We start from the raw sequence: 26,501 nt of genomic DNA, 5'->3' as shown, positions 1-26,501 counted from the left end.
GTGACCTCCATAAGGCCCATCATGACAGGTCAAAAGGATGTCAAAGACTTCATCCTCCCTGACACATCTTCTTATAATTTGATTCGGGCCTAATTTGAAGAGGTTTTCCCCAATCAAAGTGAATGGGGCGCTCTTCCTCACAATCTTTCTTTTCTCTTTAGAGGACAAGTTCGGTGGAAAATGTGAAAACACCAAGTATTTTGCTATGTCATAAACATGGAGAAAGAACTGAAATGGAAAATAAGCATTCATATGGTAACTAATCATCAACCATTCCTTCCTCCCTTGCAGGAAAAGTTAATCTGGATAAAAAATCTGCAACAACATTCTCCTTGCGATGCTTATCAACAATAGTTAGATCAAACTATTGTAATAAAAGTAACCATCTAATAATCCAAGCATTCATGTCAAGTTTATTCATCAAGTATTTAGTTGTAGCATGGTCAATATGTGAAAATGTTTGGTAACCTATAATGTAAAGCCTAAATTTGTTCAATGAATGCACAATAGCTAGGAGCTCCTTCTCATTTATTGTATAGTTCAGTTCGGCCTTTGACAGATTCTTACTGTCGAAGTAAATGGCATAAGGTAACTTGTCATCTATCTGGCCTAGAGCTGCTCCTATGGATTTATGAGAGGCGTCATCATGTATATGGAAAGGAAGGGCCCAATTTTGGCCTTTAAGAATAGGTGCAATGGTCAACTTGTCCTTTAGGGTGTCTAGGGCCTCTTGACACCTTTTTGACCATAAAAACTCAGTCTTTGGCCAATAACCCAAATAAAGGAGAAGCTAACTTGTTGAAGTATTTTATAAATCTATGATAGTATCCAACTAAACCTAGAATACTTTTGACATCTATCTGCTTTTATGGAGGTGGGACCCTTTGGATGATGGTTATCTTATTTGGGTCCACTTGCAATCCTTTCTGGGATATTGAGTGACCTAGAATAGTCCCTATAGTGATCAAGAACTCACATTTTTTGGGACTAAGGGACAAGTTCATTTCAATGCATTTTTTCAGCACCTTACCAAAGTTGGACAAAGCCTCCTGGAAATCACACCCATAGGGTGTAAAATCATCCATATAAATTTCTACTGCATCATGGACTATCTCGGCAAAGATACTCAAGACTTCTCTCTGGAAAGTGGTAGGGGCATTTCATAGGCCAAAAGGAAGGACCCAATAAGCAAAAGTACCCCAAGGACAAGTGAAGGTGGTTTTATCTTGGTCTTCTGGGCTGATCTAGATTTTATTGTACCTGTTGAACCCATATAGGAAAGAGAAAAACATTTTCCCAGCTAGGCCATCTAGCACTTGGTCAATGAAAGGTAGAGGGAAATGGTCCTTCTTTGTTGCTTTGTTTAACTCTCTGTAATCGACACAAATCCTCCACTTCCCATTTTTCTTTGGAACCAACACCAAAGGGGAAACCCACTCACTGTTTGAGATAGGGTAGATGAATCTTGCATCCAGTAGCTTTTGCAGTTCTTCTTTGACTATATCCTTGAGAGCTAGATTCATTCTCCTTTGGGGTTTTCGGACTAGTTTGAAACCATATTTGATATAAATGTGGTGAGTACACACTGAGGGGTGCACTCCCTTCATTTCCTTGTAACTCCAAGCAAAGGCATCTAGATGTTCCTTTAGCATGTTGCACAACTTTTCTTCTTGGTGTATAGAAAGAGATGGGTTGATTTTCAAAGTTCTTTCAGGGCCGCATTCTATGGTTCTGACACGGGTAGGGTTTGAATCAGCTAAGCATACATCAATCTGATGGTTGCTCTTGGTTTCCTTTACTACTTCCTCTAAGGACAAGGTGTTGGGAGTTGGACTTTGGAGTATGTGTTCAATCAAATCATCTTCATTGGGTTGTCCTCCTCCCATGGTTGTTTTTATGGTATAGAGTTGGGCTAAGTATACTTCATCTTCTTCCTCCTCTTCTAGCCATAAAGGTAAGTCATGTTTTAGAGATGGATGAGCAAGAGAGTACATAACTAACTGCTTGGACATATGCCCATTTTTTATAGTCATATTTCTAGCCCTGCAACTGATGTAGGCATCGGAAGTGGCTAACCAAGGCCTTCCAAGGATGACACAATAACCAGTAAGCTTGGCCTTAGTTTGGAGAACTAGGAAGTCTGCAGGGTACTCACAAGAGTCAATAGAGATCATCACATCCTCAACGATCCCCTTAGGGCTTACTGTGGAACGGTCTGCAAGTTGCAAGACTATTGTGGTCTTTCTTAATGAACCCTAGAGATTGAGTTTGAGCATGGTGTCCTTATTCATTACATTAATGGCAGCCCCAAGATCGATCAAAGTGTGTGGGACAATGGTTCCATTGATGTGCACATCTATTACAGGGCTTCCAGGGTCCAAATAATTTGGGAAAATTACCTTCCCCAACATTAAGTCGAACAACTATCAAATGACACTAATGGTAGGGGTGTCTCTTTTTTTCCTCCCTCAATGTTTGAAACACTTCTATTTAATCAACTTGTCGTAAATAGGTACATCCTTAATGGCTTGGAGAAGTGGAATTTTGACACATAGGTTTTTCAATTCACCCAGACGTTCATTCTCTTCTAGGGTAGGCTGGACTGGATGAGTTAATCTCTCAGGAAAGGGTGGTGGATTTACTCTAGGCATGTTTTCCTCTCTTTCCTCCTTACTCTCCCTAGGTGGAGGTGGAGGTCGGTTGTCCAAGAGTACTCTCCCAGATCTTAGGTTGATTTCCTGAATCTCCACAGCATAAGAAAGGTAGGATGTCTCTCCACTGTACACTTGTTGTGCCTATTTGTTGTTCACATTTAGATTTCATTGGGCAAGAATCTAAGTTTGATTAGATGGAGCATGGTGTAAAATTTGTAGTTGAGTAGGAGGTTAAGGCAATAAATGTGGATCATTGTTGTATGGGGGCCTCCACCCCTAGGTTGGTGGATTACATTGAGGTTGTGGTGGAACATATGGTTGAAATGACTAGCTGGTCAGCTGGGAATGGTACTAAGGGGCAATTGACCAAGGGGGAGGTGTAGACCAAGAGGGATAAGCAGGGGGGGCCCAAGAGTTATTGGATGTGTTCTGGTTAGGGTTGTAATATGCATGGGATGACCCTTGCATGCCCTACTGGTATGGTCAAGGCCCATGAGGTCTCCTTTGATTTATGTAGAATAGTTGTTCAATCATCCCATCATTTACCTGATACACAACTTTTAGTCTAGGTAGAGAAGGGCACTTGTCTGTGGAGTGGTTTTCTTCACAGACTGAGTAGATTTCAATCAGATTCAATGGAAATTCATTCCTAGGGTGCCTCCTTATGCATCTAGGGCAAAAAATGGCTAAGGCTCTCTCTGCTTCCTCCTGCTTTCTCTTGATGTGCATAGTGTCCATATGTAGGGCAAGGGTTTGCAGCATTTCACTTTTGAAATCTTCCAGTATATTTCCAATTTCACCTTTGATGGATGTATTGGAAGAGGATGGGATGGCCATTGGTTGACTACCCCTACCCTTCTTCCTAGCTGCCCTAGAATGGTTCCTAAAGACAGTCTTGATATCTTCATAGGGTAGCTGGTAGATGTCCCCTCCTGCTAGCAGTTTTAGGGTATCCAAAAGATCTTCCCTTAATCCTTGGAGTAGGACTAGCTTCAATGACTCAGGATCAAGTGTGCACCTAGCCCTTTTGTAACTAAGTTGGAATCTTTCTTCATGATCCTCTAGGGATTCATCATGCCCCAAGGTCATCCTAGAAATTTCTTCTTTAGTGTCTTTGGACCTGCAATAGTCCTAATACTTAGTGTTGAAGGCTTGCTACATCTGAGCCCAGGTTATGATGCTATCCCCAGGTAAACCCATGAACTAGTGTATAGCTACATCCTTGAGAGTGGATGGGAATAGTTTCAACTTTTGCTCATCAATGGTGTAATCATAAGTTCTGCATATGACATCAAACTCAAACAAGAAAGCGTCTGGATCTTCTGAGGTCGATCCATGCAAATGGGGAAGAGAAAAGGGGCTTATATTTTTCATCTTGGTATTCCCATTAGTTTCTCTAATGGGAAAGGCACCCTCAATTCTTTCTCTATCTCCCCTTTCATTTTTATTTTCAGCCATTAGGTTAGTTGGAATGGGTTCTCCTTCTTCCTCTCCCCCTGCAGACTCTTCAAATATCTCTAGTTGTTCACCTAAGGGGTCCTCCAATTCACAACCACTGAAGAACAAGGAAGGTTGGTTGTTTGAAGTGGTGGGGGTATTTGATAAAAAATTCCCTAAGTTATCCCTATGCCTAAGAGGCATGAAAGAATTGTTTTTGTTTTTTTTGTGTTTTTTTTCAAGCTTTGAGACTAATTGCAGAATTGAAATCACAAACTGAATGGAAACTAACTGCTTGAATGAAATATCACTTGCAGAATGGAAAATAAAGCAAACCAACTTACAATTACTTTTGTAGAAATGAAGCTAATAATAGAATGTCAGAGATAAGAAATGGAAGAAAGAAAGCATAAATAACATCTTACTCAGACACCTCCCTGGCGACAGTGCCAAAAAGTGATGACCACTAGTATTGCAGCAAGAATACTATAACTCCTGGGGCTACCAACTTTACTTTATCAACCCAGGGTTCATATAAACTTGGAGGTGATAGTGCTATATACACAAGTAGATGCAATGGGTCCGCTCTTTGTCACTGCTAAGCTGGTGATAGACCACTATGGTTTCTCAAACCAACCTTCTATTGATTCAAAAGAAGATTGATTACCAATGAGAAAAAGGGAAATTTGCACTAAAGGAAATCTTATATATTGTAATAAGGAAAATATTGAAATCAAATGCTTAAACACACTATTCATGTAACTAACTACTAAGAGGCTTTGCTTCAAAATAATGCTAAATTAACACATGTGCAATTCTACTATCCTAGGCATGCAATTTGAAACATCTAAACATTCTACTATTGTGCATGTAAATGAACAAAATACCTCTTTTTTCCTTTTGTCTTTTTTGTGGCAAAATGTGAATGCTAACTTCTCTTGGTGATGTGGCAGGTGGATTAGGGATGATGGTGAATGGTCAGATGGTTTGGGAGGCAAATAGGGGTCTTCTCCTATCTTCCTAGGTGTTTTCTCTACAATTCGGCCTCAAAAAATACCACTACAGGTCGACCTACAAGATGTCCTAATGCCTCCTATAGGATGTCCTAATGCTCCGATAGGATTCCCTGTATTCCTACAGGATACATCCGTGAGCAAGAGGAGGGATTTGGAAGGTGGTGTAAGGCTTAGGGAAGGTGAATGGTGAGATAAATGAGGCAAAGGAGTGGCTAGGACTCCTTCAGAGCTCAAAATAGAGTTTGTGAGATGGTTGGATTTGCTCAACAAGCTTGGAGAAGTATTCTTATGGAATGATGAATTTGGTGAAGGATTTAGTGGAAAAAGTGATGATCATGGATGGATGAGGTTAGGATGGGGTTGTTGGTCATGAAATCTCTCTGTACTGCTGAAACTCCTACACTGCATCAATCATTGACATTTATCCATAAACCATGTAAACAAGAAGGATTTCAATTAACTAAGGAAAAACATAATTTCATTATCTAGTTGCCTATCTCATGCATGGGAAAACTTGCAGAATAATGTGAAACCTTTATGAGATCTAATGCAAGGCTGAAGATATCATATTGACACTTAAATCCTATTCTTGAAAACTAGTAAAATGCTGGCCTAAGTAACAAAAAACCCTAAATTCCATGAGAAATTAGAATTCTGTCTTTTTGGGGCTGCATAGGGTTTCTTTCCTCAAACCATGGTCCCTGAAGGAAGGAGTGAGGCCAAATCCACCTACCAACAGCTTTTTGACATCCCTTTTTCTTCCTAAGATATTGATGAAGCAATGCACAAATAGAAGCAAACTAATCAAATCCACAACTACTTGCAATGAAATAATGCTAAAGACAATTCAACCATTAATCTATGAAGTCAACTACGCACACAAATACAAGAAGAGGAGCCTTTTCTGCTAGGGTTGGGCCCTAACCCAAGAGCTTCAACCCTCTGAGTCAACTCAATGCTGGATTAAGGAAATGCTCATTCTCATTATCAAATTAGAAAATTACATAACAATGTCTTCCACAAATCTTGAACTCGAAAATTGCTTAGTGATTTTACATCAAAAATTCAAATCCTAATGAGCCTCTAGGGCTCCTTATTTATACAACTAAATCCTCCAATGACTTCCTTAAATCTAGGGAGGCTCGGCTCCCAAACTCAAGATGAACTAGCTCTTTAACTATCACTGGCTCGGCTGCGTGCAACTCTGAGCTAGTGTGATTTGTTGGATGAATATTTGAATGAGTGAGGAGTAAATGAGGAGGATCTACCTCCTACAATCTCTCCTCCTTGTCTCATTCGATTTTCTGCCATAATTAGCCAAAATTGCCATGATTTTCTCTCAAAAACCTCCAATCAATGCACATTAGTCCAGTAAGAATAATATCTCACTTTTACTCATCTCATTAAGAAAAATATAGTCAAAATATGTAAGAAATTATGGGAATAGTTGATTTAAATAAGCTAGGAGGCTTATTAAGGTCCATATAGTTACTAAATGATGAGGCTCATCACTCTAGAGGCATTTAGATGCATATTCAAGCTATCAAACCTGAATATATGCTTAAAATTATTAGAATCAAATAGTTTTCTGGAGTCACAAGTAGGGGGCAGGGACATCATTCAAGAATTCATTTCACCAAACTCGGGTTCCTTTTGATCTTTCCATTCTAAATATTTCTTTGTTTAGACATTCATTTAGAGACATTTATTGGCTTTGTGCCTATTTGATGGGCCACGAAACTACGACAAATGTCCCAAAATTAATTCTTTAAATATTCGATTATTCATATAAAAGATATTGTCTATTCGATTATGCTAATATTATTTCAAATTAATTATCTTTTCAGTTAGTGAATTTATTCAAGAGCAATAGATTTTTCATGATGGCGTATCTGATAATAACCCTTTTCTCGAGTCATTTATTTCATGACTTACCACATAAACCTAAACTCAACTCAAACAAAGGACTGATGCATTTTTGGTATCCCATACTCTGGAACTAGGAAACTACATCAATTTTTTGTCTAATCCAAGATATATTTGTAAAGTAAATCATTTACATAATAATTGGATTAGATCCCTATCAAATATCTACCCAAGCCCAAGTTTTCATGTGGGGAAAAGGGGTACATGAAGAAAGAGAAAATAATATGATTATTTTCAGTTATGGGTTTGAAGATAAACTACTATTACTTCTAAGAATTGTTATAGATAGGTATTTTGTTGCCAAATACTGCAAACAATACCACAATTGGCTAGTTATATTTGAATAGAAAAAGAAAAGATAATTTATTTATATGCCAAATACCATTGTACAAATAACTGTGAAGAATGAAACTCATTTTGTAGAGCTTGTAAAGTATTTTCATTATTTTAATTTAAAAGAAGTTGAAGCCTGACAAGGCTTTGATCCAAAATGCCTATTTACCGCACATCTAGGTGTTATTAAATACGAGAAATTGTTTACAAGAGTTGGAGAGAAAAAAGAAGAGAGTCACAGTGCTCCAAAAAAATCGAGAACTGACAATGAGTACTAGATAAATTGTTGAAGAAGTGAGCATCAACACATAAACAAAGTACAAGCAAAGAGGCAAAAACCCTCCATATCAATCTTCACCTTGCATATCCAGAACTAGTTCGACTTCATCCTCTAGTTAAACAAAGATAAAATATAATGAAAATTCAAAAGTGATTCACAATCAACTATCAGCTGGTGGAGATGACAAAGAGCCTCATAAGAAATTCATTCTAGAAAGAACACACATCGTTGAATCATCCAAATCCAAAAGTCCCCTAAAAATAGGAAGCATTGAACAAACTATGAATGTGGTAATTGAAAGTGCTATGCTACTCATTGGGTCAATACCTGTTTAGTAGAAAATCATAAAATAATGGAGAAAATTTCCAAAGAAGCTTCTACTTTCGATGATCGCCTTGTCAGTTTGCAAGATGCAAACAATGACAAGGATAGTAAGAAGTTAAAAATTGAAAAAGTAAAGGCCCATAATAAAAAAAGTTATTGATAAAGTAGAAACAAAAGTTGATGTGTTTGGAATTGCAGCTAGTGGACTCATGCGATTCCATAAAGATATTGGTAATGCACTTGCAGTGTCTATTAGCCAATAAGAAGCAAGGAACCTGATACTAAAAGCAAGAATAAAAGAACTAGAAAATTCTCTAAATTTGGGTCCTTTGATTATGACTCCACTCGCAATAAAGACAGTACCATATGAAATTTCTACTTCCAACATGTCCCATGGAGCTAACAAAGCTTTGAAATTCCTTAATAGAGTCAAATATGATATTATCAATAATATATGCCAAAGGTTAGAAATCATTGAACATGCATGGAAAAAAAAAAATTTGATATGTCATGTTTAGCACATGAAATCAACTCATTTTCCGATTTCCTTTTAAATAATGTTAATGAAGACAAGAATTTCATTATTAATGACTTACTTTATTTTAGTCGAAGTATTGAATTGATGTTTGATCTGGACAAAAAGAACATAGAACTCCAAATGTTAATATAATGAAGCAGATCAAAGCTAGATGGTCTAAAAGAATCAACACACTAGAAAACATTAATTCTAAATGTGAAAGCATAAATAATAGAATAGGTGATGTGTTTTTTAAGCCTTTTCAAAATTGTCAAGATCTAAATGGTACACACGTCATACGCGATTCTAAATTGATCACAAAAGATACACTAATAGCCAAATTGGAAAGGCTAAAAGAGTCAATGGTAGCAAAGTTTGATGATATACATGATTTTATTACAAACGAAATTAGGAAATGGCTAATTATATTTGTTAATATTAATGAAGAGAAGTTTGTCTTAGCTACTGAATTACAAAAAGAGGATACATAAATTGAGAAGAAGATATTAAATCAACATGTTAAGCTAGAGATTATTCGATCCGATAAAATATTCCATTAAAGCAATGTTGGAGAGATTTGTAGAAAACATCATCGATCCAAAAGACAATTGATAGTGAAACTATTACTATATATGCTTTCACATACTATAAGTGTTCTTAATTCTTCACACATTCATTTTTTATTTACCAATATTTAATTATTGGGATTTGTTAATTTTGTTAATGTCATCTAGTCTAATTTTTTAATGAAATTCCTTGTTTTCTTTTGCAGTTTCATTTTTCCATATTATGGTTCACATGAGCCTAATCTGAGTCCCCATTGGGACAAACGCATTTACTTTGATGATCAGGTAGAAGGGTTTTCGTAGCTGCTTTAGACGTCAAGCATAAATGTAGCTTCAATTACATAATCTCTTCCATCTGCATGTGATTTCCTTGCACTAGATATAAGAGATAATATATGATTTATTTTGTTTACTCATTTTCCTTGGAATGTGAGAGTACATAGTTAAGGAGAAGATGTTAGAATAACATAGTGAATGAGCTCATGTGCTGAGTTGTTGAGCATTTTCGTTACCTATATAAGCGCCTTCCACAGAAAATTAGAGTTCTTAATGTTTTGCGTAAGATATTTTATGCATATGAATTTTGGGACATTGGCCAAAAACATTAATAGAAAATAAGTTTTCAATGATATACTTTTAACTTTTATATTATATCTAAACTTATGTTACTAATCACAATGAGAATGAATGATCGAAAACAATTTTAGATTTTAGATATATGTTCTATGTATTGTATTTATTTTAATCATTGCTATGATAATTGAAATTTGAATCTCGATACAATTCTTGTTACTGTGATTATGTTGCTTGATATTCAAGCCTTATGCTTTGAGATCCTATAATATGTCATACATACATTTGGAAAGAATACATAATAGAAATGTAGTTAAGAATTTGTTAATTTTAGTAGTTCTATTTGCTATGAAGCTTCAATAATGTTGAATATTTTAATATTTTAAATTTGTGCAGAATGTGGCAGCGTGAGAAAATATTTCATTGTGATTTCCCCATATCTCCCTATTCTGCATAATAAAAGTCATTTTTGTATTTGGAAATGAAATTGATATATTGATTTTGTACAATTTTGATTTCTTGGTATATAAATGCTTGATATAAAATGTAATGATAGCCTTCCTCTTTATATTTGTTGAGCCCTCCTCCCCACTTTCTTCTGAGTATTTCTATCTATTTTATTTAAAGAATCCATATATATGTGCACTGGAGATCTCTTGGGAAATGAGTTTTTAAAAAAGGCACTAGTTTAATTATTCCATACTTACCTATTTAATATGATTTATTTTCTTAAACATAATTTAACTGCAAAAGGAGTATGTGCAAAGATAAGGAAATCAACACAATTGGAATGTTCATTGCCCCTCTACACTCCACACAATGTAAATGTTTACTTCTCCTCGTAAATATGCACAATGAACTTGTGCAACTCACTTGAAGCTGTTGGTTTTCGATTTCAAATGAATTGTAATGTTTATTTCTCTTGCATTTGTGATTTCATATTTGTGCATTAAACATTATTGTTATAAAATAAGTGACTTTTTAATTAGTGGTGTGAAGAAGCTTTCTTCATCTGCACTTTGCATAAGACTAATTTAATATGCAGAGTTGATGCATGTACAAAAATGGGCTAATTCTGTGATTTTTTGAGGAAGGAGAAAGGTTGTGGAGGAAGTGCAATAGAAATATTGTGTAGAGAAATTGAGTGCATGAGCATTTGTTCACCTCCCCTCCATACTCTGCACTTTTTTCTCACCCTTTCTCCTTCTTCTACATTGTGCCTCTCACCTATCTTCGTATTCCACATAATGAAAGCTTCTTCTGCACCTATACAGAGGGATAATCGCACAATGAAATACTAAGACATAAATTAATCTCATTTTAATTATTAATTATGTTCAGTAAACCTAAAAATCATAAATATAAATTAAATTGATTTAACTTTAAGAATAAATCACATTTATTTAATAATAAATTTTATCAATTCTTGAAAACAATTGACATTATTATGAGAGCAATTTCAATGTCATTTATGAATGCATGAAAGGAAGCCAAAGTTGTATGGATCAATGGTTCATTTTCCAGAGCTTTCATTGTGCAAAGCTTATGATGAAAGCCTTCATTGTGTAGAGGAAGCTTTCTTTGCACAGTGAAAGCTTCGCACAAGGAAAGATCCACTTAAAAAACTATAAATCTAAAAATTATAAACATAAATTAAATTTATTACGAAAACAAATTGATTTATTACTAAATTTTATCAATTGCTCAAAATAATTAATATTATTATGAAAGAAAATTCAATGTCATTTATGAATGAATGCAGGGAAGGTAGAGTTATAGGGATCAATGTTTCATTGTGTAGAGAATTCATTTTCCAGAGCTTAGAATGAATGTTTTCATTATGTAGAGGAAGCTTCTTTCGCATATTGAAAGCTCTGCACAAGAAAATCTCTTCTTTAAAAACTATAAACGTGAGTTGCATTGTTGGTAAGCATAATAAGAATTTCTCATTAAATGAAGCATTATTATTCCAAAAAAAATAGCTTAGTGTAGGTAGTTTTAATATTTTTAATTTTTGTGGAATGTAAAAGTGTGGGAAAGGATTTCCTTGTTCACTGCTCATTCCGTATAATGAAAATGTTGAATTCCCCTCCACACTCTGCACTTTTCGCACACACTCTCTCCTTCCACATATAAGTTGACCCCCTCTGCCTTTTGGGTATTTCTATCAATTTTGTTTAAAGAATCCATATATATTTGCACCGAAGAACTCTTGGGAGAAGAGTTTTTAAATAAAGCACTGGTTTAATTATTCTAGACACCTATTTAATTAGATTTATTTTCTTGAACATAATTTAATTGAAAAAGGAGTATCTACAAAGATAAGGAACTCCTCACAATTCGAATTTCCATTGCCCCTCTGCACTCCTCATAATTTGAATGTTCATTTCCCCTTTGCATTGGGCATAATGTAAACATTTACTTCCCCTTAGGAATTTTCACTGTTGTGACCCTCTGCAAAGCTTATCTTCAGTTGTTATAAAGGTGCAATTGGGTAGAAAATTTTGCAGCCATCTTCAGGGTCACAAAAGTAGTCAAGGATTGAACATACCTCCTCCAATGGGTAATGATCATAATTATTTTTCCAACGATATGTAGAACCCCTCAACTAGACCCCGGCATCAAAATTTATAACAGATTGAAGTTACCCTTGTAAACCAGAAGCCAAGGAGAAAATGCTTAAGGAAAAATCCTACGAAAATGCTTAAGGAAAAATCCTACGATCGGAGATCGAAGGTCCTAAGGTGCAGCGCATAGTACAATAGAAGCAACTCACTGATATGCGATTAGTGATCACCGATATCAGAGTTTGGAGGTCCAAGGCAGAGCGTACAGTGCGGTCATCGAAGGTGAGAGCCATGTCGGCAATTGACGATCGCAGATATTATAAGACCAACAACATGGCACATCGGTAGGTCACACATTGGAGGTCCTAACAGTCTGAAAATGACCATTGTAAATAAAATGTTGGGAAAAGGAGGCAACAGTGTAAAATTCCAAGGAGCACCTCGAAAAACGTGACAAAGCAAATCAATGCAAAACCAAGGGGTAGGTGAGCCTTTTCTCTCTCCTCCAAGGATGCCACACGATGGAGCATTATTGGATCCGATAAAGACATGGTGGCACTGACGTCACCATGACATGGAAGTACGTAGGACACATGGCATGCTGATCCCGCACTTTCAAGGTCCTATGAGGGCATACCCAAGTGACATGTGTCCCCCCTTCAGGAAGCGATTCATGGCACTGATGACGTCATCAATCGGCAATCGAGGATCGGGGCGAGGGTAACAACACATTGTGCATCACAGGGAATTCATCAATGTCAAACCTTTAATACAGGGGCTAGCCCACACTCACGTTAAGGAGCAAAGGGTTGAGGGTTGAGTGCTAAGGAGTGGTCCCACAGTCAGCGATCGCAGGAAGGCAAGTCACGTAAGTGGCACAACCTAGGAATCGTCGATGTGACGATTGTGATATCCCGGGTGGGAACAATCGACATTCGGCAGTCACAAACTATAGAGGGCACGTACCCTCCCTTATTCTTTTTCCAAGTGGGATAGACTGCATTGCGCATCGGAGATCGCAATAATAGGGAGGGGGCACCAAAGGTGAGCATTAGAAATCACCGATATGGGGGATTCTATTTAACAAAGGGACAAGTTCCCAAACATGAGTCCAAAGGTCCTAGCACCCAAGGACTAAGTTCCTGGTCATAGTCCCCGGTCACATGAAGCAAAAGGGGCTCGAAGAAAAAGGGGCTAAAGTGGATCAGAATGCCCTATCCCATAAGAACTTTTAATGGGAAATTATGAGGTGATAATTACATGATAAGGTAATTCAAATCTTTAAAGGCGTCGTGGGTCAGCAGCAGAGGCATTTAGGAAGGAGATGGAGCATTCAAAAATCGGCATGGTCTGACCCTATAAGGCCCCTTATGACATGAAATTGGGGTCAACATAGGCAGAGTAAATAAAGGCATGAAAGCTCGGGAGGGCTTGATGATTCAACATGGTGCTCTATGAAAAAGGAAGACGAAGTACTGCCTAGGTGACCTCTGCTTCTATATTATGGCATTAAACTGATAGTTGACCACTCCCAGCTCTAGAAAACGAATGATTCGAGAAGTAAAGGAAGAAGTGATGGGAATCAGCTGAGTAGCAGAGGAGGCCAAACCGTGGGCAAGCAACAACATGAGAAAAGGCCATCATAGGGATTGGCATTAATATATTTTGTAGAATTTTTCCCCTAAAAATTGACTTGTTTTGTCATCAGGTACTTGTCACAATTTAATGAGGCAATTAATCTAATTGTAGTCTTTTTGGGCCGCAGAGCCATCCCAAGTCGAAATAGCTAGTCGATCTGACAACTGAGGATGGGCCGAGACATCTTTTTTAATTATATTTTAGAGCTCCCCTCTTATTATAAATGAGAGGGAAGCCACTCTTAAAAGGGTTCAAAATTTTGGGAAAGAAACTCTTAAGGGATCCTTTTCCTGTTTTACAAAGGCATTGTATGAACTTTGATGTATCACTCTATCAGAGAATTTAATGGAAGAATTGTGGTGATTCTAAAATCCTTGATCTGTAGTATGTTTTTCTATCTTAGTATTTCCTTATGTGTTTGACATTCTCGTCAGATTGCATGTAAGAAGCAACTAGATATATTTCCTTTATATGCATTTTCATTTCAGTAAAATCTTTGATAAAGAATTCCTGTATTGATATGGTGATAAGACCTTTAAAAGGCACTCCATGCATCTCAACATCTAATAAACCTCTCATTGATCTCATTTTCCTCTAGATATAGTGATGCAAAATTATTAAAATCTAAGCTTTGTTTTGTTCGGTTTTATTGTTATTATCTCCAACTATTCCATCTCCATTAACAATTGATTCACTGTGAGTTTCAATCTGCTTTGGCCACCATTGTTTGAGTATTACTCCTTGGGAATTATACACACATTTTATTTGTTATAGTGTGCTTCATGAGTGATTATGAACCAATTCTTTCAATCTATTCGTGACATAAAACTGTTAGTGTTACAAGTTCCCAAGACTAATCTACCAGTGCTACTTAAGATGTCATAAGCACTGGTTTATAATAAACCCAGAGGTTGTCTCTAGGAATATTTTCTACCCCTAGAAGCAACACTGCTCCAACTGCTGGGAAAAGCCACAACATCTTTTTGGTGCCATTGTTGGGGAAGGAATTTTGACATACTTTTCCCTGGGTACGAAAAATCATTACATTCCCCCTGTTAGGTGAGTGAGGGGAGTGTGCATTGAAGAGTTCTCACCTTGGTGACTCCATTTTCTGTATTTTTATTTTTCATTCTGGCTTCTAAAAGGCCCTATACCCATGCAAACTGCTCTCAACAAAAATCCTCATCCAGTTCACAGAAGGCTGCAATTCGTTGTCCCGAATCTCCTCCTAGAGTTTAGGTATATCCTCGTGAGATTGGTCCACCCCTCAGTGCAACTTCCCTAGAAGACAAAGAAGAAGTTAAGAAGATAAAAAATAAACCCCATGGCAGCCCTACCCATAGTGTGAACATTCCCTTATTCCACTTCCAGTCAATTGTCATACCATTGGTACTACCTCAAGCTCCTCAAGGACTTCAAGCACCCCTAATCCAAATAGTTGTCCCAAACTTCTTACTAAACAAGTATGCTCCCTTAAACCTACTTCAACCTCCTCATGACATGCCCCAGGACTACCTCAAGCTCATGCCAGGGTATAACGAGGAATATGATGTAACAACAAAATGACACATAGCAATTTTTTGTGCCTTTTTAGAGAATCAAAATGTTGAACATCAGGATGTAGTGTTGAGGCTTTTCATCCAATCCCTAGATGGGGAGGTGAGGAAATGGTTCAAATCCTTGCCAAATGCTTCCATCAACAATTGGGAATAAATGGAGAATGCATTTTTGTAGAGATGAGGTGATAAGAGAGACCATGGGTACATCCTCACTGAGTTCAGCACTATCAAGAAGAAATATGGTGAGGATGTTCAATACTTCATTAAAAGATTTAATAAGTTGTACAATAATCTGCCCACTGAAATAAAACCTCTACCGGTCGTTGCCCGAGTGGTTTTCATCAGGGCATTTTATTTAGATTTTAGTTTTACTCTTAGAGAAAGGAGGTCTCTAACCTTAGATCAGATCCAAATTGATGCCCTAGAAGTAGAGGAAAACTATACCTCCGCAGGAAATTCAAGAAGCACAACCGAATTTGGAGAGAAGAAAAAGGGAAAAGAGGAGGTAGCTTCCACAAGTGGAAGAGAATTTCAAGACCAGAAGATAGATGAAATGGATAAATTGATTAAAATATTATCTAGTAAACTGACAAAGATGGAGCTGGAGAACAAAAGCCTCCAAAGGAAGAACTTCCCAGCTGCCAATCGGGGTTATAATCCCCAATATAGAAGGCCTCCCCTACAGTTGATGCAAAGGGAGAGGAAAGAACAACAGGACCATATTCATCCTCCATTGTACATAGAAGATGATCCTGAGGAACTGTCACCAGAACCAAGTAATTTTCAGGAGAACTTGTACTCCTCTTTCTCAGAGGAGGGGCAAGAACTCAAGACATATGAAGATGATGAGGAGTTGTAGGCCACATTAGACTATGATGAGATTGATGGCTATTGTAAACAATTCATTGATTTCATGCAAGCTCAACTGCACAAGAAGTATGACCTTCAATCATCTAGAAAGAGATTGAGAGCACCACATCATAACGAAGGTACTTCTTCCCACGAGCCCCCTAAGTCTACGGATAAGTGGAAGGGACATGTGGACCCAATTATCTCAATGAAGAAAGAGTCCTCCGAACAGAACAACCACTAGCCTGAAGTCATTAAGAGAGGTAAGCCACCTCCCCCCACTAAGATTGTCCATAAAAAAATAATAAAAAAATAAAAAAAAAATAAAAAAAAAATCTATAGAAACTAGCACTCGAGAAAGAGGTCATACGCTCTTTAACCTCCATAAAGATCTTGAAAAAGTTAAGATCCCAGTCCCATTGTTTGAGCTCTAGTAGCAGCCCACTTACAAGGCCCAAGTCTCTCAATTTTTGTTTCCTTCTAGTCCAACTCAACCCCTTGACATCCTAAACCTGCAGGAAGAAAGACCTATGGTAGTCTTCGGACTGCATGTTGAGGAGTAAGATCCTTATACACCACCTTTCTATGTCATTATGGTAATACACAACCTTCTTCTCTACAATTGCATGTTAGACTTCAGAGCTTCCCATAATTTGATGCCATTATTCGTAATGGAGCAGTTGGGTCTTGAAATAACCAAGCCCTATAAGGACCTCTATTCCTTTGACTCTAAAAGGGTCAGGTGGTCGGGGATGATCAGGGACCTGGCGGTCAATTTGGCCCAGATCCCAGTGAAAAGTGTGGTGATAGATATTGTAGTTGAAAACATCCCAGCAAGGTTTGGAATTCCTTTTTCCAGGTTTTGCAGATATAAGATTTGAGGATCTATCAAGATGGATGTGACTTATGCTACCATTCCTATCCTTGGTGGAGAGGAAAGAAGGTTGTACAAAGAATCCATATTCATCAAAACTATCACAAGAGTCGATTGTTCAGAAAAATCACCTGTGTACGAGACATAGAGGGGCATCTCCTTCCTTATGCTAGAAGAAGACGAATTCATTCTAGAGGAGACACAAATACAGCCTGCAGTCCAACTAGAATGACAGCTCAGATGTGATAACGAAGCTGTATTTTGATGGGGAAAATTCAAAAGAAGGAAATGGGGCAAGAATAATGTTGATATCTCTAAAAGGTAACTTAATTCCTCTATTTGTCAAATTGGAGTTTAAGGCCACCAACAATGTGGCAAAATATGAGGCACTGTTACTAGGACTACAAGCAGCAAATAATCTAAATATGGATTGCCTCATAGTATTTGGAGATTTTGAACTAGTAGTCAAGCAGATCTAAGACAAATGCAAAACCAGACACCCCCTGATTGAGGGCCTATAGAAATGAGGTTTGGGACATGATCAAAATTTTCTTCTTAGCTTTCAATAAATAATTCCTTCCAAGAGAAGTAAACCGAGTGGTTGATTATTTAGCCATTGTTGCCAACAACTTCAAGCCACCACAAAATCCTCTGCTCAGGTATGAAATTGAAGTCATATATAGACCCTCAGTGTCAGACAATGTGAAACATTGGAAAGTATTTGAGGATGATGAGAAGATCAAGCATTTCATGGAGGTCATCAGGGAATTCTCAAACTTCGTGATTGACCAAGAAGAGGAAGAAATAACATAAGAGAAGTCAACTACATGGGAGGAAAGCATTGCTAGATAGAAGGTTCTGCAGTTGGAGGGAAACGCCATTCCACGAGGTCTAGTCCCTTTAGAAAGGATATTCAAACCAAAAGAAGTAGCTTCAAAGTCGGCTGAATAGAAAGCTGAGGAACACGTGGAGGACTGTAACATAGGCTCAGAGGATGAACCCCAGTTGGTTAAGTTATCAACCAAGATCTCTCAGCACTACATTTACAAAGGTAATTAAATCTCCTGAAAGCTTATAAAGATGTTTTTTCTTGGTCTTATGATCACATGAAAACTTTCTATGTCAATATTATGCGACATAAGATTCCCATAAAGAACTACATGAAGCCCTGTATGCAAAAACTCAGACAAATGAATCCACCTCTCCTCCCATCCATCGAGAAGGAAGTGAAGAAGTTGCTCAAGCAAAGATCCTTGTACCCCTGAGATACTTAGAATGGGTGGAGATCTCACTCATGTTAGGAAGAAGAGCGGAGAAATCAAATTGTGTGTGGACTTTAGGAACCTAAAAAAATCTTTTTTGAAGCACAACTAAACATTGCCTAAAATGGACCATATTTTACATAAGGTAAATGGCTTTGCCAGGATGTCAATGATGGATGGCCTTTCTAGATATTAGCAACTGGCTATGCAACCTAAAGACCAAAGGAAAACTACATTCATGACTCCATGGGGGACTTTCATGTATGGTAGGATGTCATTCGACTTAATAAACCCAGGAGAAACATTCCAGAGGGTGATGGAGATAGTGTTCGTTGGAGAGTAAGATAAGTTTGTGGTGGTATACCTGGACGACATCATTGTTTTATCCAAAAAATATGAATAACACTTTGAACACTTGAAGCTTACCTTTGAAAAATTAAGAAAGTATGGGCTCTCTCTGAACCCCAAGAAATCTCAGTTCGCTTTGAGTGAAGGCAAACTATTGGGTCACATTGTAATGCATGAATGGGTGAGGACCAATCTTAAGCAGGTGGAGGCTATCAGTCACGTTTCCCTATTGAGGAATGAAAAAGAGGCCCAAATCTTCTTAGAGAGGGTTAATTTCTTAAGAAGGTTTGTGCCTAACTATGTGGAAATGGTGAAAGGCATTACCAAAATGATGAAAAAATGAAAATGAGGTACAGTGGGGCTCAGATTCCTGAGAATCCTTCTCTAGAATCGAAAGATATTTTGCGGAGGCTCCGATGTTGATCAACGTGGAATATTCGAGGATGTTTTATATATTTTCTTTTGCCTTCCCCCATACTATCGTTGTTGTGTTACTTCATAAAAATAAGGAAGGCCATGAGCAACCCATAGCCTTTTTCAACTGGGCGCTATGAGATGTTGAACTAAAATATAATATATTGGAAAAACAAGCATATGCTCTAGTCAAAGCTCTGAAGGCCTTCAGAGTCTATGTGCTACATTCGAGCATCGTGGCTTATGTCCCAACAACAGCGGTAAAGGACATCCTAGTACAAGGAGACAACGAGGGTAAAAGGGGTAAGTGGATTGCAAGAATCCAGGAGTATGACATGGAGGCAAGACCCACAAAGCTCATCAAGGGACAAGGATTGGCTAAAATCCTATTAGAGTCTAATTTTCAGGCATTGGGGATAAATCTATTAGCAGAAGAGGGTGAAGAGGGTACACAACCCATGATCCAGACCATAGTCCAAAAGATTCATGTCAAATATGAAACTTCAACCTAGTATCAAAATATCATCCATTATTTTCTATTTCTGATATGCCCGACAAAGTTGGAGAGAACCAAGTATAGATAATTGAGGGCTCAAGCCTAGAATTTTGTTATATCTAATCGACAACTGTACTGGAAAGACCTAGTGGGAGTGTTTTTGTTGTGTTTGGTCAAAATAGAAACGTAAAGAGTGATGGATGAGTTCCATAATGGCATTTGTGGGGGGGCACTATAGCTGGAAGACCACTCCGCATAAGATACTCAAATAAGGGTTCTATTGGCCCATGCTATTTGGAGATGTCCATTCTTATGTTAGGGCCTATCAGTAGTGTCAAATATTTTCTGAGAAGAAAAAAATGGCTCCACTTCCTTTGATCCTCGTTATTAAAGAAGAACCCTTCAGACAGTGGGGACTAGACTTCATTGGAGAAATTCATCCTCCTTCCAGTGGCCAACACAAGTGGATCCTCACTATCACTGACTACTTCACCAAGTGGGTAGAAGCTATCCCAGCCAATAATGAAACTGAAATGTGGTTATGAAATTTATGGAGGAGAATATCTTGGCTAGGTTTGGTTTCCCTGTAAAGATTGTGATTGACAATGGACAAACTTTAAGTTTGCAAATTTTAACTCCATTTGTCAGAAATATAACATCACAACTGGCCATTCCACCACTTACTATCCCCAGGGAAATGGGTTGGCTGAGTCTTCCAACAAGACATTGGTAAGAGTCCTCAAAAAGACAATTGCAGAAAGTCAGAGGAATTGGGATTCCCAACTGAAATTCACACTATGGGAAAACCGAGTCACTCCGAAAATATCCACAAGAAAATCCCATTTTGAGTTGGTTTATGGGAAAGTTGTTGTATTCCCCATTCAACTTGCTATGCCAGTGGCTAAGATACTACAAGAAGCAGAAGAGGAACCCAACTCTCTAACTAGAAGGATACATCAATTGGTGGAGCTCCAGGAAACCTAAGAGCAAGTGAATCACAGGCTGGAGAACTACCAACAAAAGGTAAAGTCCCTATTTGATAGAAAGTCCAAAGATAGACCTCTTCACCTAGGAGATATAGTTTTAAGGTGGGATGCAAGAAGAGAAGATAAAGGAAAACATGGGAAATGTGACCCCTTGTAGTTTGGGCCCTTCAAGGTTGCTGAGTCAAAGGGAAACAATTCTTTCTTACTGGAGAACCTAGAGGGTGAAATGCTTGAGTTGCCTATAAATGGGTAGTCCCTCAAATTATACTTCCAATGTTACTAAGATTCATTCCACCCATTGTACATACCGGTGAGACATTGTAAAAAATATGTTATAATTTCAGTCCTTTACATTTATGTTTTTACTTTTATATATACTTGAATAAAATAACTCCATACCCAATGGATAGAAGGTTACTAGTCTACAGGTTCTTAGCACCTTGCTAGCAAGGCACTATCCCCAGGTGGAGCCAATGTTGTCACCCTCTACAAAGCTTATCTTCAGTTGTTAAAAAGGTGCAATTGGGTAGAAAAGTTTGCAGCCATCTTTAGGGTCACAAAAGCAGTGAAGGATTGATTGAACCTCCTCCAATGGGTAATGCTTTGAATTAAATTTCCAACTATGTAGAACCCCTCAAATGGACCTCAGAATCAAAAGTTATATCAAATTGAAGCTACCCTTGAAAACCAAAAGCCAAGGAGAAAATGCCATAAGGAGAAATCCCGTGATCGGAGATCGAAGGTCCTGAGGTGCAGTGCATGGTACAATAGAAGAAACTCATTGATATGCGATTAACGATCACCGATATCAGCGCTCAGATGTCCGAGGCATAGCATACAGTGCAGTAATCGGAGGTTAGAGAAATGTCAACGATCAGCGATCGCAAAGATCAGAATACCAGCAGTGTAGCGCATCCGCGAGTCACACATCAGAGGTCCAGGTAGTCTAAAAATTACCATTATAAAGAAAATTCCAGGAAAAGGAGCCAACATTGTAAAATGTTGGGGAGCACCTCAGAAAACGTGACAAAGGAAATCAATGAAAAATCAAGGGGTAGGCGGGCCTTTTCTCTCTCCTCCAGGGATGCCACGCAGTGGAGCATTATTAGATCTAATAAAGACATGGTGGCACTGATATCACCATGACATGGAAGTATGGAGGACATGTGGCATGTTGATCTGACACTTTCAAGGTCCTATCAGGGCATATCCAGGTGAAACATATCCCCCGGGTCCCCTTCAAGAAGTGACACGTGGCACTAATGACATCATCAATTAGAAATAAGGGATCGTGGGTAGCAACGCATTGTGCATCATAAGGAATTCATTGATGTCAAACCTTTGATACAGGGGCTAGCTCGCAATCATGTTGAGGAGCAAGGGACTGAGGGTTGAGTACTAAGGAGTAGTCTCGCAGTCGGCGATTGCAGGAACGCAGGTCGCATAAGTGGCATAGACTAGAAATCGCCGATATACCGAATGCGATATCCCAGGTGGGTCCAATTGGCATTTGGCGGTCACAAAATATAAAGGGCATGGACCCTCCCTTATTATTTTTCCAAGTGGGCCATGTGACATCACACATCGGAGATAGAAATAATGGGGTGGAGTCACCAAAGGCGATCATTAGAAATTGTCAATATGTGGGGTTCTATTTAACAAAGGGATAAGTTTCCCAGACATGAGTCCAAATGTCCTAGCACCCGAGGACTAAGCGCCCTATCATAGCCCCCAGTCACATGAAGCAAAAGGGGCTCAAAGGAAAAGGGGCTAAAGGGGATCGGAATGCCCCCTCCCGTAAGGACTTTTAATGGGAAATCCTGAAGTGATAACTACATGAAAAGGTAATGCATAGCTTTAAAGGCATTGTGGGTCAGAAACTGAGGAATTTAAGAAGGAGATGGAGCATTCAAAAATTGGCATGGAATGACCCTGTAATGCCCCTTGTGACATGAAATCAAGGTCAACACAGACAAAGTAAATGAAGGCATGAAAGCTCTAGATGACTTGATGATTTAGCATGGTGCTCTACGTAGAGGGAAGACAAAGTACCTCTCAGGTGACCTCTGCTTCTCTAATATGGCATTAAATTGGTAGTTGACCACTCGCAGCTCTGGAGAATGAATTATTTGAGCAGTAAAGGCAGAAGCGATGGGAATCAACTGATTAGCAGAGGAAACCAGACTGTGGGCAAGCAACAACATGAGAAAATTCCATCACAGGGATGGGCATTAAGATTTTTTTCAGAATTTTTCCCCTGCAAATTAACTTGTTTTGTCATCAGGTACTTATCACAATTTAATAAGGAAATTAATATGATTGTAGTATTTCTAGGCCGTAGAGCCATCCTAGGCTGAAACATCTAGTCGATCTGACAGCTGAGGATGGGCTGAGATATTTGTTGTAATTATAGTTCAGAGCTCCCCTCTTCTAGTAAATTAGAGGGAAGCCACTCTTAAAAGGGTTCGGAATTTTGGGAAAGAAACTCCTAAGAGATCCTTTTCCTGCTTTACAAAGGAATTGTATGAACTTTGATGCATGCACTCTATTAGAAAATTCAATGGAAGAATTGTTGTGATTCTAAACTCCTTGATTTGCAGTATGTTTTTCTCTCTCATTATTTCATTATGTGTTTGACATTCTCCTTAGATTATGTGTAAGTAACATCTAGATGTATTTCCATTATATGTAGAACCATTTCAGTCAAATCTTTGATAAAGAATTCATGTATTGATATGGTGATAAGGTCTTTAAAAGGTGCTCCATGCATCTCAGCATCTCATAAACCTCTCATTGCTCTCGTTTTGCTCTAGATCCAGTGATACAAAATTCTTAAAATCTAAGCTCTGTTTTGATGGGTTTTCTCATTATTAGCTCCTACTATTCCATCTCCATTAACAATTGATTTGCTACGAGTTTCAATCTTCTTTGCCCACCACTGTTTGAGTATTAATCCCTGTGGAATTCTACTCACATGTTATTCCTTACAGTGTGCTTCATGAGCAGTTTTGAATCAACCCTTTCAAGCTATTCATGATAGAAAACTATTAGTGTTGAAGGCTCCCAAGACTAATCTACCATCACTACTTAATATGTCCTAGGCACTAGTCTATAATCAACCAAGAGGTTGTCTCTACAAAGCTTTCCTATCTCTAGAAGCAACCTTGCTCCAAGTGTTGGGAAAAGCCACAACATGCACAATGAACTTATATAACTTGCTTGAAGCCCTTGGTTTTTTATTTCGAATAAATTGCAATTTCACATTTTTGCATTAAATATTATTATTATGCAATATTAAATTAAGTATATTTTTAATTCATGTGAACAAGATTTCTTCCTCCACACTCTACATAAGACTAATTTAATATGTGAAGTCAAGGAGTGTATAAAAAGGCTAATTCTATGATTTTCCTACGAAGCCTAATTTTGTGATTTGCGAAGGAAGGAGAAAGGTTGTGGAGGAAGTGTGAAAAAAAGAAGTTTGTGGATAAATTGAGTGTGAGAAAATCTGTTAATTTGATTTTTTTTTCCTATATAGTATGCATAACATTCACTATCCCTCCGCACTCCGTACAATGAAAACATCCATTGCCCCTTTACATTTTGCAAAATGAAAATGTTCATTGCTCCTCTACAATCTACACTTTTCACTCACCATTTCTCCTTCTTCTACGTTGTGCCTTTCCCTTATCTTCGTATTCTACATAATGAAAGCTTCTTTTGCACTTGTACAGAGGTATAATTGCATAATGAAATCTTCAGGCAGATCCTAGTATCTTATTAACTATTAACTATTGACTATGTTAGAGTTGCGGGGAATTTCCTTATGTGGAGCTTATGATGAAATATTTAATTGTGGAGAGGAAGGTTCCTCAGCATAGTGAAGGCTCCGCAGAAGGAAGGCTCCACTTAAAAAACTATAAAACTAAAAAACATAAATATAAATTAAATTAATTTTACTTTATGACCAAATCAAATTTATCTAATATTGAATTATATCAATTGTTGAAAACAATTAATATTATTATGAAAGAAAATGTAGTCTCATTTATGAATCCATGCAGGGAAGCTAAAGTTACAGGGCTCAATATTTCATTTTGCATAGCTTCCTTGTTTGGAGATTTAAGCTTACAATGAAATCTTTCATTATGTAGAGTAAGCTTCCTCCAGACAATGAAAGCTTCGCACAAGGAAATATCCACTTAATAATTGGCTTCTCCGTACTTTGCACAATAACTATTCATTGATGCAGTGTGTAGAGTGATTACTATTATTAGCTTTTATCATTTAAAAACTAGTAGTGTGCAGAAGGAAGGTGTGTGGGAGGAGTATGTAGAGGAACAATGCATGTGGAAGTGCAAAATTTTGCGCCCTTGTTTTGTTATAGCGCAAATCATAAATTAAAATATCTAAGTTTGTGAAGCTTTTATAACATAATTTTAACGAGAAACATGCTTCATCATGCAATTTTTTTATGCATGTGGCTAATATATATTCAATAAGTTTCACCAAGGAAAGCCAAAGTTGCAGGGATCAATGTTTCATTGTGGGGACCTTACAATGAAACCTTTCATTGTGTAAAGGAAGCTTCCTCCATACAGTGAAAGCTCCACTTAAAAAACTATAAATGTAAAATGCATAAATATAAACTAAATATCAAATAACAAGAAAATGTGGGCTCCACAAAAAGAAACATGGCCTTAATCAATTAATTAGCAATAGACTTCTTCATCACGTATATAGAGGTATAATCAAGCATTGAAATCCTAAGACAAATATTAGTCTCCTTTTAACTATTAACTATGTCCAGAGAAAGAGAAACAATTGTATAAGGAAACCTTTCAACGATATAAGGAGAAGAAGGCTGGTTGTTTAGAACATAGGTCGGATCAAGACAATCAGGACTCCCAAATTCTAGAAGGAGATAGTCAAGGTAAGACCGGAAGGAAAAAAGGAAGACGAACGTTGAATGAATCAATCCAAGCAGTGGGAGAGACTCTTGTAAACTCAGGAAGGGTGATACCTCTGTCAGAGGTATTTCTACAAACTCCTAGAAAGTTTTAAATGATTGTTCTAAGTTGGAATATCCGGGGACTTAACAGTCAGGGGAAACAGAGATATTTGAAGGAAAGAGTGAAGAAAGACAAGCCAAGTATTATGGTAATTCAGGAAACGAAAATGGAAAGTCAACAGATGGCAGAAATTGTAAGGAAAATGAAATTAGGATATGAGGTTATGGCTTTAGATGCAATAGCGACAGCAGGGGGATTGGCAATTTTGTGGAACCCAGAGGAGGTAATTTTTGAGCATTGGTTTACTTTACCTAGAATACTTTCAGGTCTGTTTAGATTAGTAGGGATGGGGGAAAGAATTTTGTTCACTGGGGTATATGGGCCTCATAATCATAGCGACAGGAAGGATTTCTTGAAGAACCTCCATACTATGAGAAATCTTATCCCGAACATCCCGTGGATGATAGGGGGGGATTTCAATCTGATCAGGCATCTAGGAGAGAAGAGAGGGGGGGTAAGGAGAGAAGATTCGAATATGGAGGAGTTCAATGATATGATCAGGGATCTGAGATTAGTAGATATACATACAATAAATGGTGTACATACTTGGAACAACCGTCGAGGAGGACAGAGTCAAATTGCCTCTCGACTGGATAGATTTTTATTATCGGAGCAAATTTTGAACAGGGATGTGTTCATTGAAGCTAAAATTCTCCCTAGCATTGGATCAGATCATTGGCCCATTCGGTTGGAGGTTGATATCAAGCAGACCAAAGGGAAGAAACCTTTTCGCTTTGAATCTTTTTGGCTTAGGGATCCACAATTTATAAAGAAACTGGAAGCCTGGTGGAATCAATGCACTAGTCGGGG

The sequence above is a fragment of the Pinus tabuliformis genome, chromosome 3_1, assembly GCF_031772625.1.
Source record: "Pinus tabuliformis cultivar Carrire ecotype Pingquan chromosome 3_1, CPIR1, whole genome shotgun sequence".
NCBI classification, from domain to species: Eukaryota; Viridiplantae; Streptophyta; class Pinopsida; order Pinales; family Pinaceae; genus Pinus; species Pinus tabuliformis.
This window is presented reverse-complemented; position numbering follows the sequence as displayed.